Raw genomic sequence first — 9,436 nt, forward strand, 5'->3', positions numbered from 1 at the left:
GAGACAGAGGAAAAACATCTACAACATTAGGACGTTAAAGTGCCCCATGATCCCTCAAAACAGCAGGAATAGAGATAAAAGAGACATAAAAGAGGGGGAGGTACCCTACATTTAGATCAGATTAAAACCTCAGAAACTCAGAAAATGAGTAGCTCTCTGAAAGCCAAGGACAAAACCAAGTTTGAGAGAAAATTTAAGGAATCTAAGAAATAAAAGGAACTTTGATACACGTTATTAACTTAAGTAGGCCATCTAGTGTCTCAAAGTTGTTATAGCAAAGTTTTCAGTTGTTTGGAACCTTGCTGTAGTTATGAAGCCAACCATGAGCCTGTACGTAACTTTTCTTTCATTTGCCTGTTAGTATTCTGACATATAGGGCTCTAATTTCGTGACGCAGCTCAAGGGGTGCAAGCCTGGTGCACCCTGCGCAGTGCTAATTTCGTGCGGCGCACCACGTGCGCTGCCAATTTGACAATTTGGTAGGACGTCTGCGCAGAGATGGGTGTGTCAAGGGGTCCACAGTGCACCAGGGGGAGGTGTCAGCAGATTCATGTTGGCGCAGTGACAATTACGTGCCAAAAAAGTGCGCTGAAAGCTCGCCAGCTCCAACCTGGTCTATCCTTGGCGCAAAGCGTAGCGCACCCCACACAGCTGTAATTTGGTGACGGGTGCACATGTGTGCACATGTCAACAAAGCCTCAGAGGCAGGTTTCCAGAGTGTCAGGCACATTTTAATGCAATAAACAATCACAGTATTCACTATTTAATGTAACTGTCTGAACCAGCATATACATTTATATCTATATTAATTGTCCCGTCACATCTGATGTCAGATTAAAGCCGTTTGTCATAATGGAAAGTTAACCTGACGGCTGCTGGAAGTTTGATGCACATCTTACAATTAAACAATAAACAGCCTTAACATCTGATACTGAGTATATATCTGGTTCTCTCATTTCCTTTTAAATTAAAGAAAAGAGGGAGAGAAAAGACGAAGAAAAAAGAGACAAAATAAATGTTTGTCACTCAGGATTTACCAGTGATTTCCCATATTTCTCTGTTTTAGTCTTTATTTTCAACGTGATCTAAAAAGATGGAGTACATTATTGTAAGGAGGATGAGGTGGAGACACCGGGAGAATATACAGTATATCACCAAAGGTTCTGCTATTTGTCGATGACAAACCAGGAGTGCAGGTGGATCAAAAGTATTCTGAATGGATAAGCCAGCTGTGTAACTGTCTCTTCATTTTGTACTCCTATTAATAACAAAGGAACAGATTACATCTGTCCCGGGAGCTGGCCCACAAGGTGACACGCTTCGCGTCCCCCGCTGTCCATTCTCCTGCTGCAGGGACAGCGGCTCTGACCGTCTCCGCTACCAGCACTGTTTCCGTGGTGCTGGGGATCACTCAGACCAATCAGACGCTGCGCCTCAGCAGCAGGGCATTTAAAGGCGAGGAGAGGCACCGCTCCTCTGCTGGTTGGTACGGCCTGTATTCACACTACGACACTATGAACCAGACCTAAGTGCAATTGCCTCTTGTACATACACTAACATGTCATAGTACAACACACTCATGGCCTGTCTACGTCATCTTGGAACGTCTGTTAATAAACAGCGCAGACTCATCAGAGTCAGCACAATGGAGAACATGGCTTCAACCTCAGTGACATTTTGGCTAATGTTCAGTCGTTTTGGTCCAGCACAGCCCTCTTACACAAGTGATTAGGCAAGGTGGCAATTTTTGGTTGTTGGCAGTTGTGGCGATTATACATCACGGATTATATGGCAGGTCCTTGTTATGTATATGTGCTTGTGCTCATACATGAGATGTACCGTGTCACTGGAGCAGTGATACTTTGATTAGCACAGAGTAGATCAAGCAGAACAGGAAGGTGTGCACTGAAATCACATTATAAGATCTGGTTGACTTTTGAAATGAAATACTCCCATAGCAATACCAGATCAAATTTAACTTTACTTTAAAGAAAATAAAAAAAAACATAATGGGTTGAGCCAGGCCCAGAGTCAACAGGTTTGAGGTTTCACAGTCCAACATTAAAAAAGTTGAGGCTCATCATTGGGAATGGAAGCAGAGGAAACCATCGGCCATGTGGCTCCAGCTGTTCTGTGGTTTTGACTGCGAACTAAGTCCTGGCAAAGCAGCCAGCTGTTACTGACACAAAGAAGGAAGATGAGCTAAACTGTAAATGAGTGGGAAATGAATCTGCTGTGAGGCAGACAAATTCTAAGGAATCAAAGATTTTATTTCAACAGTTACCACAGAAAGATGACTAATTTAGCCTAAATTTAGTAGTTCTACAGTAGACCAAAAACCATCTCGATGTTGCACTGATTTCGAAAAAATTCATGGTATGTCATGAATCAGTCTACCTCACATACTGTTTCAAGCAATGCACAGCTCTAATTTCCTTAAAAAAAAAAAAAAACAGAAACAAACAAACAGAAACAAACTATTTTTTGTGGTGGCTCTAAATTATAGATGCATTCACCTCACCCACATAACTTCATTCACGGTGAAGTAAAGGAAACAGGTGAATCTGGTCATTTCTAGTCTTAAAATATGGGACACACAGGTTCTTTATGTTTCTCATGCATCAGCTCACTTTGTGTTTGTTTATTGTGTTGAAGTGCAGCGACTCTATTTATCATGGCTATACACTTCCTCTTCCAGGTGAAATTAGCTCACGCTGAACTCTGAAATCTGCTGAGTCCTGGTTAAATCCAAACGCAGTCTGCATTGTACTTGGAGTGGATCATTACTTTATATGGCTCATTTGTTGGTTGTTGGCACCAAACTTTTTGTGGCTTCAGTAATATTTTTACTACTTTTTCTCCTGTGTTTGTCTGGAAATCCCATATGTAACCATGGCTGCATTGTTTACATGTTAAATCAGCTGTTGGCAGTCTGTAGCATGTCAATGCTAACCGGTACAAGACCCGATGTTTCCCCACAAGGTGAGGAGACGGAGATGAGGAGGATGTGCTGGTTCTCAGTTGTGACCTGTCCTTCCATCCATCGTTATTAGGAACGTAAGATCTATCTCCAATAAGATGGACGAGCTAGCTGTGCTAACCCAGCTACAGAGGGAATACCAGAGGGCAGAGTAGCATCATGCTATTCACAAACATGGCTAACGGAGCTAACATCAGACACCAACGCCACATTGGAAGAGCTTCACCTGCTGTGGGCAGACAGGATCCAGGAGACAGAGACTGAACAGACTGCTGAAGAAGCTCAGTCATGGACCCTGTAGAGGTAGAGGCTGGCTAAACTGGACAATGATGGACAAGCTGTCAGCATCTATTTTCTTATGGACCTTTTTGCTCTTTCTATACACTTTCTTACTTTTGTTTTCTTGATTACTGCAGTGAATCCTCCTTAATTCTCCTATGGGATAAATAAAGTATTTTCTATTCTAGTCTATTCTGTTCTATTCTATTCTATTTATTCTATTCTATTCTATATCAGAATGCTTGTTCTATTATTGGTCTGACTAAACTGTTTACATCTTAATAGTCTGATTTCCTAAGCTGCATATAAACGTACACTAAAGCCCCAGAGCATGATGCAGTACGCCACCATGCTTCACTGTGGTATCCTGCTCTTTTGCCGATGTGCAGTGTTGTTTTTTTGAATTATAGCCAAAAAGTTCAGCCTTGGTTTCCAGGATATATTTTCCCACATGCTTTTGGGAGACTTCAGATGAGATTTTGGTGAAGGTGGTGGAGCTTGGATGTTTTTCTTTGTTTGCAAAGGCTTCCGTCCATCATGCCAACCCACCCCACCCCACAGCCCAGACGTGTGAAGAATACAGGAGGTTGTACTACACAACCAGACTAATACTTAGTGCATATAAGTTAAATCAGTTTTAAATTCAGTTTTGAGTCTCTAGCTCCCCCAAAAATGAAAAATAACAAAAAACAGATATTTATTCAAGGAATTGAGAACTCTAGTAAAATAAAATGACTTTCCTCCTTTCATTGTGTAATGAATTAAACACTTTCACTCTGAGAAAGTTCTGATAAAAACTCTTAACATGTAGTGAAGTTTTGTCGCAGAGGTTGACCTGTAACCACGGATGTTTTCAGGAACTTCATGTACACTGTAAGACCCAACAGTAAAAGCTTGATAAAAAAGTTGAGTTCCATCAACTCATATTTTCAAAAAGTCTATTTGACCTCTATTTGTTTGAGTTGCTAGAACGAGATTTTATTTTTGAGTAAATATTACTTAATCACTTTCAGTATTTTTAGTCAATGTACTCAAATTATTTAATTCATCTAACTTTCACTTTCGATGACGTCACGGTCACGCACGAACCTGCTCTCAGTGAACCGTCTGAGAAATCCGCCATCTTTGCTCCTCGCATCAGAGAGCTTGATCGTTAGAAACTCGCGGAGAGAACTTGAGAACGTTGTTGGTAGATAAATTATTATATTTTTTTCGCCGTTGTAGTTTTTGTCGTTTGTTGGACCTTACAAAGGCTGTGAGTTAGATTTCCTGCGCAGGTATGAGAGATAATTCTCGTTATCCGTCTCTGCTGTGCTGGCACACTGACCGCTGCTGCCTTAATGTTGTCCAAAGGCGGGCTTTTCTGGTAAGTAAAATCTTCTTTTTCAACAATTCAACACTATTTTATGTATTTCCTGCATGTTACTTCGTGTGTGAACAAAAAAGCATTTTCATACCAATTTGATTACTTTACTCTCTTAACGTTTGCCCCATACATACATTTTAAACAGCTGCTCGGGGAATTGAGATTTAATTTTTTATTTTTTTTGACACATAAAGGGGGAAATCTGTACTTAGTTTTAAAATGTGAGGTTTGAATCAGGCCACTAATTCATTTCCAGACACTTAAGGGTTAATGAACAGTTTAAAAATAACTAGTATGTTAAAATATGCCTGGTTTAGAAGCAACAGTTTTTAAGCCCAGAGTATAAAGAGCCCCTCAGTGTATATTTTAGTTGTTCATTCAATGAATTTAAACAGTTAAGATTTTAAAAAGAGCAAGCTGGGACATTTTTCTGCCCTGGGAGATGATTTTCTCCAAACATACTTCAGGTTTTTTGACTTATTTTTAACTCTCATTTGCAATGAACACCTTCTCTGAAAACACATTTTATTGGATTTTTTTTTTATTTTATTTTATTTTTTTCAAATTTAACTGCTTTCTAATTTTACAATTCTTTTGTTGTATAGTTTCAAATGGAAGCAACGGACTGATGCAAGGAGTCTCCAGTCAGGTATTGAGTTCATTATGTCTATAGAGTGTGTAAAATATCCCTTTTTGCACAGTGGCTGTCATTTGAAATATAATGTGCTGCAGCAAATTTAATCCAAATCATGTTTACTGACATGTAATTCCAAACTTTGTAAGTCAGAATTGCTTTTCCCCTGTGTTTAGAGTTCTAATAGCAAGCGCCACAACACAACGTAAGTGCAGCCACAAATTAAGTTAAAAGAGATCGGTTTTTCCAATGGACACAGAACAATAAGTAAAGCATTGTTTTCTTTTTTAACTTCAGCTAATAAATGTATCCTGTAGGGGTCCCACCTTGTGATCTGCTTCGTGGCACTTATATTTCTATATTAACCAGTAGTGTGTCATCTTATATTTAGCATTATGAATCTGTCATGTCATGATTTTAGCCTTAGCTACATTTATCATAGCTGGAGTTAAAAAAGAAAACAATCATTTACTTACTTTCACAGCTTCTGTGTCTGTTGGGATAACTGACCTCTCCTTAACTTCTGTTGTGGCTGTACTTCCGTTGTGTTGTGGCGCTTGAATTTGTGTTGTTCTGTGGGCAGTCATGTTGTGGAGTTTGCAAATTGACACCTACTGGCCACAGTACATGTCAGTGACTAAATTTGTTGAAAACTTATGAAACAAATTTACACACCGAAATATTTGTGACTAGTGAAAATGAGTAAAAAGTCAAAATTGTATCCAGTAATTTAAGAATACATTAAAAACAACATGAGATGATGGAATGTCCATTTTATGTCACATTGTGCTTTTTACATTGTAAGTTAAACTTTCCTTACAGCTACATACATTTTTTTTCTATTTATTTTGATTTATTCAGTATGTCACAGAATCACAAACATCAACCTGAAGACTGCAGCTCTTCGTCTTCAGAGTTAGTGGGGGAAGAAAGCTGCTTGCACAGAGAAGAGGCAGGAGTCTTATATAGGCTCTCCAGCTCCTATGACCTCCAGGTGAGGGTTTTTTTGTACTTTGTGCATGTTGATAGTGGAACTTGGAGTTTTGATGAACCTCTGTTGGAGATCCTATGACTTTATACTACAGCAGGGCTGAATGATGACACAATTATTGACCAACGTTGTTTTATTACTCTTCACTTTGTCATGTGAAAATTGGTAAGCATCACCCAGCTGGACTGCAACCATTGTGAGGTATTTCCTTTGGTTAGTAGCTGTATGCCTTCCTTATCAAGAATCTAAACCTCAGGATGCTTTCTCATTGCCCCAGAACAAGTTGATGTCAATGCTCAACATGTTGCTCTCCCCCATGCCCTTCCTACATAGCTGTGTTAAGAGTACTCTGGATTTATGTTTCTGGATTCAGTGTTTGTTAGGGGTACACTTTCGCTTTCAGGCAACCACGTTATGTTTCTTTGGTGTTCATTTTATAACAGTTCTGTTATTTTCTCTAGGTGTCACAGCCAGATGGACCACAGGTTGATGACATACCAGTGAGGCTCCTCTCAGTCACTTCCAGTTCAACAGATACTGAGGTCTTCTGCCCTGATAAGGTTGCTGCTGTGCTTGAGAACATAGCTGCCACTTTCCGAGACTGGCTGAAGGGTACGTTGTGCTTTTTGGACTGATATATGTACTGCTCTGAGATACACAACGGACTTCACCCATACATCTGACTTGAAACAAATTCTTGATAGACCTGGAGGATGGAGAGTCAAAGCCTGGGGTCTTGAGCCCTAATAGTGACCTTTTGTCAACTAATTGATTTCAATTTGAACCACGAAAGTTCAACAAATTTGACTGATACTCCCCAGAAGACTGTGTACTAAATCTTTATTATGTGGTTTGAAAATATTGCTGTTCAATTTTAAGTTGAACTCCTTACTGTTTTAGGCATGTTTGAGTCAAGATATGAAGCAAAATGAGCTCAATGATTTTGCAGAAGTTGCTATTTCTTTAGTGTTAAAAGTGCCCATGGGTCATTATGCAGTTCTATTTTTTGATTAACTGTGTGTCCTGTAATTACTGGACTAGTGTTTTTTAAGTGAAAATGTGTTTTTTTTTACCTGTAAGAGTAAGAGAGGTTGTGTGATTTAAAAAAAACTTGAAGTTTTGAAGTAACTAACTGGTTTGCTAAACATTTTTTTCAGAAGTGTTGGTTGGTAATGTTTCAGTCATTTAATAAAGTGACTTGCATTTGAGCTTTTTGTGTGCACTCACAGTTTGTGTAAGTGAGGTGTGTTTTGAGTTACAGCAACTTAAAAAATTTTATGTAATCAGTTTCAAAGAAATTTTTAAGCACTGCACATGCTTTTTTGATTTTAACTGACTGAAATCTTTTAACTATAGGTGAGTTAGCATAGGTTATTTAAAATTAAAAAAAATAAGTTGGATTTACATAAACAAGTGTGGTGAAGTTAAACAAAACATTTAAGTTGATAGTACTTAAACCCTCTTTGTTATCTAAACTCAAATAAAACATACAAAGTTACTCAATAAAAAAAGTTATCCCTACATGTTAAATTAAGTTAGTGTCACTCAGAATAGCCTTGTTACTTTAACTTACAAACCTGAGTTAGCATAACTTAAAAATTTTTATGTAATCAGTTTCAACAAAATTTTTTAGTTCAGTTAACTTATCGGGTTTTACAGTGTAGGTCAGTCATTTTATCAGCTGCTTACAGGAACTGTACAAAAACCACTACTCTAGCCCATCACAGATTAGACACAATTATTACATAACGTGTGTAGAAAAGTCCTTGACACCGACTTTAAGTGAACACAGACGAGACGGTACGTGCCGCACGAATCAGCCTCTTTCCCTGCTCCCGTCTGATAAAACTGAATCACCACAGGTTTTATCTGACAGAGCTGCTCCACACTTATCTCCACTCAGAAGTCCTGGAAGGAAGTGTATGTTCCCTTTAAACTGGGTCGCTGTACATCTGGGTTCTCATCACCTGCTCCTCGTACAGACCCTGTGGACCCTCTTATGTATGTATGATGTGGTCAGTCCGACGAGGGGTTTCTGGTTTAAGGTCTGGAGGAGGTTAAGATTAAAAATGCATCGTCAGTGGTGGGAAGAAGACAGTAATCATGAGAAAGTCACGACCCTTTGCTTCGACCACACACAAAAACAAACCAGGGTGAAACATCTGGATCAGCCTCAGAGGTTTTAGACTACAAATACAACAATCGAGCAGGAAACCTCATTAAAGCTGACCTTTAATAAACCCCTGACTTATCAGGCTTTAACTTATAGCCCACACTGCCTCTGAGGTGTAAGTTTCCCAGCATGCTCTGACCTAATTGAAAAATAAGAAATAAGCAGATGATGTATTTCTCTCCTTATCTCCAGCCCCCTTTCTCACCCACTTAAAACTGAAAACAAACCAGATTGTGGGTGTCTATCTCACATCCTCCCTCTGGGCTGGATGTGTGTGATGTCACTGTCCCTCACCCCGCGCTCCTATACAGCCTCATCACCTATGTCATCCTGTGACGGCCAGGGTCACGCCCCCGTCCCTCCTCACACAATGGGTGTGAGACCTGAGGGTGGGGGTCAATGGTTCATCTCTGCACCAAACATCTGCAACAAAATAAACACCAGGAGACGGGGCAATGTTTGGGCGAGTGTGAAGATGGAAAAGATGAAGAGACATTGGTGTTTGTAAAGGTAACGAGTGGGAAGTTCCAGGTTCAGCCTGAGGTTGGCTTTCAGATGAGTAAGATTATATCAGCCATAGGATCAGACTTTTACTGGTTAGGGGCATTTACTATTGTAAGACAAGAAATACGGAGTTTACCAACTCATAAAAAAACATTTTAATGATGATTGGACTAAATGAGCACTGTCAAAAAAATTTAATTTGACAAGAAATTGTCTGTAACTTTTAACAGATTTTTTCTGTTTTCGGTAGCACTTTAGATTACAGCCCGCGTCTTACAGTGTAGTTTCCTCAACTGTAGGGGTAACTCTCACACATGTACCTTGACATTTTGCGGTACCTATCGGGTAGTTACGCTCTCGTCTTACAGTGTAGTTTCCCGTCTCTTACAGTGTAGTTTCGTCAACTGTAGGGGTAACTCTCACACATGTACCTTGACATTTTGCGGTACCTATCGGGTAGTTATGCTCGCGTCTTACAGTGTAAGTCCTGGAGTCTTACAGTGTAGTTT

General features: G+C 39.6%; 1 long non-coding RNA gene across 1 annotated transcript; it reads left to right on the forward strand.

The window, feature by feature from the left end:
* The first annotated feature begins 4,372 nt into the window (after positions 1–4,372).
* LOC141792161 (uncharacterized) lies at positions 4,373–7,146 on the forward strand. The gene is made up of 4 exons (XR_012598357.1): positions 4,373–4,625; positions 5,231–5,274; positions 6,121–6,253; positions 6,712–7,146. It is a non-coding gene; the product is annotated as an uncharacterized LOC141792161 (long non-coding RNA).
* The last annotated feature ends 2,290 nt before the right edge of the window (positions 7,147–9,436 follow it).

Source organism: Halichoeres trimaculatus, unplaced genomic scaffold (genome assembly GCF_033239565.1).
Source record: "Halichoeres trimaculatus isolate MK-OKI-2021-1 unplaced genomic scaffold, fHalTri1.1 fHalTri1_scaffold_6, whole genome shotgun sequence".
NCBI lineage: Eukaryota > Metazoa > Chordata > Actinopteri > Labriformes > Labridae > Halichoeres > Halichoeres trimaculatus.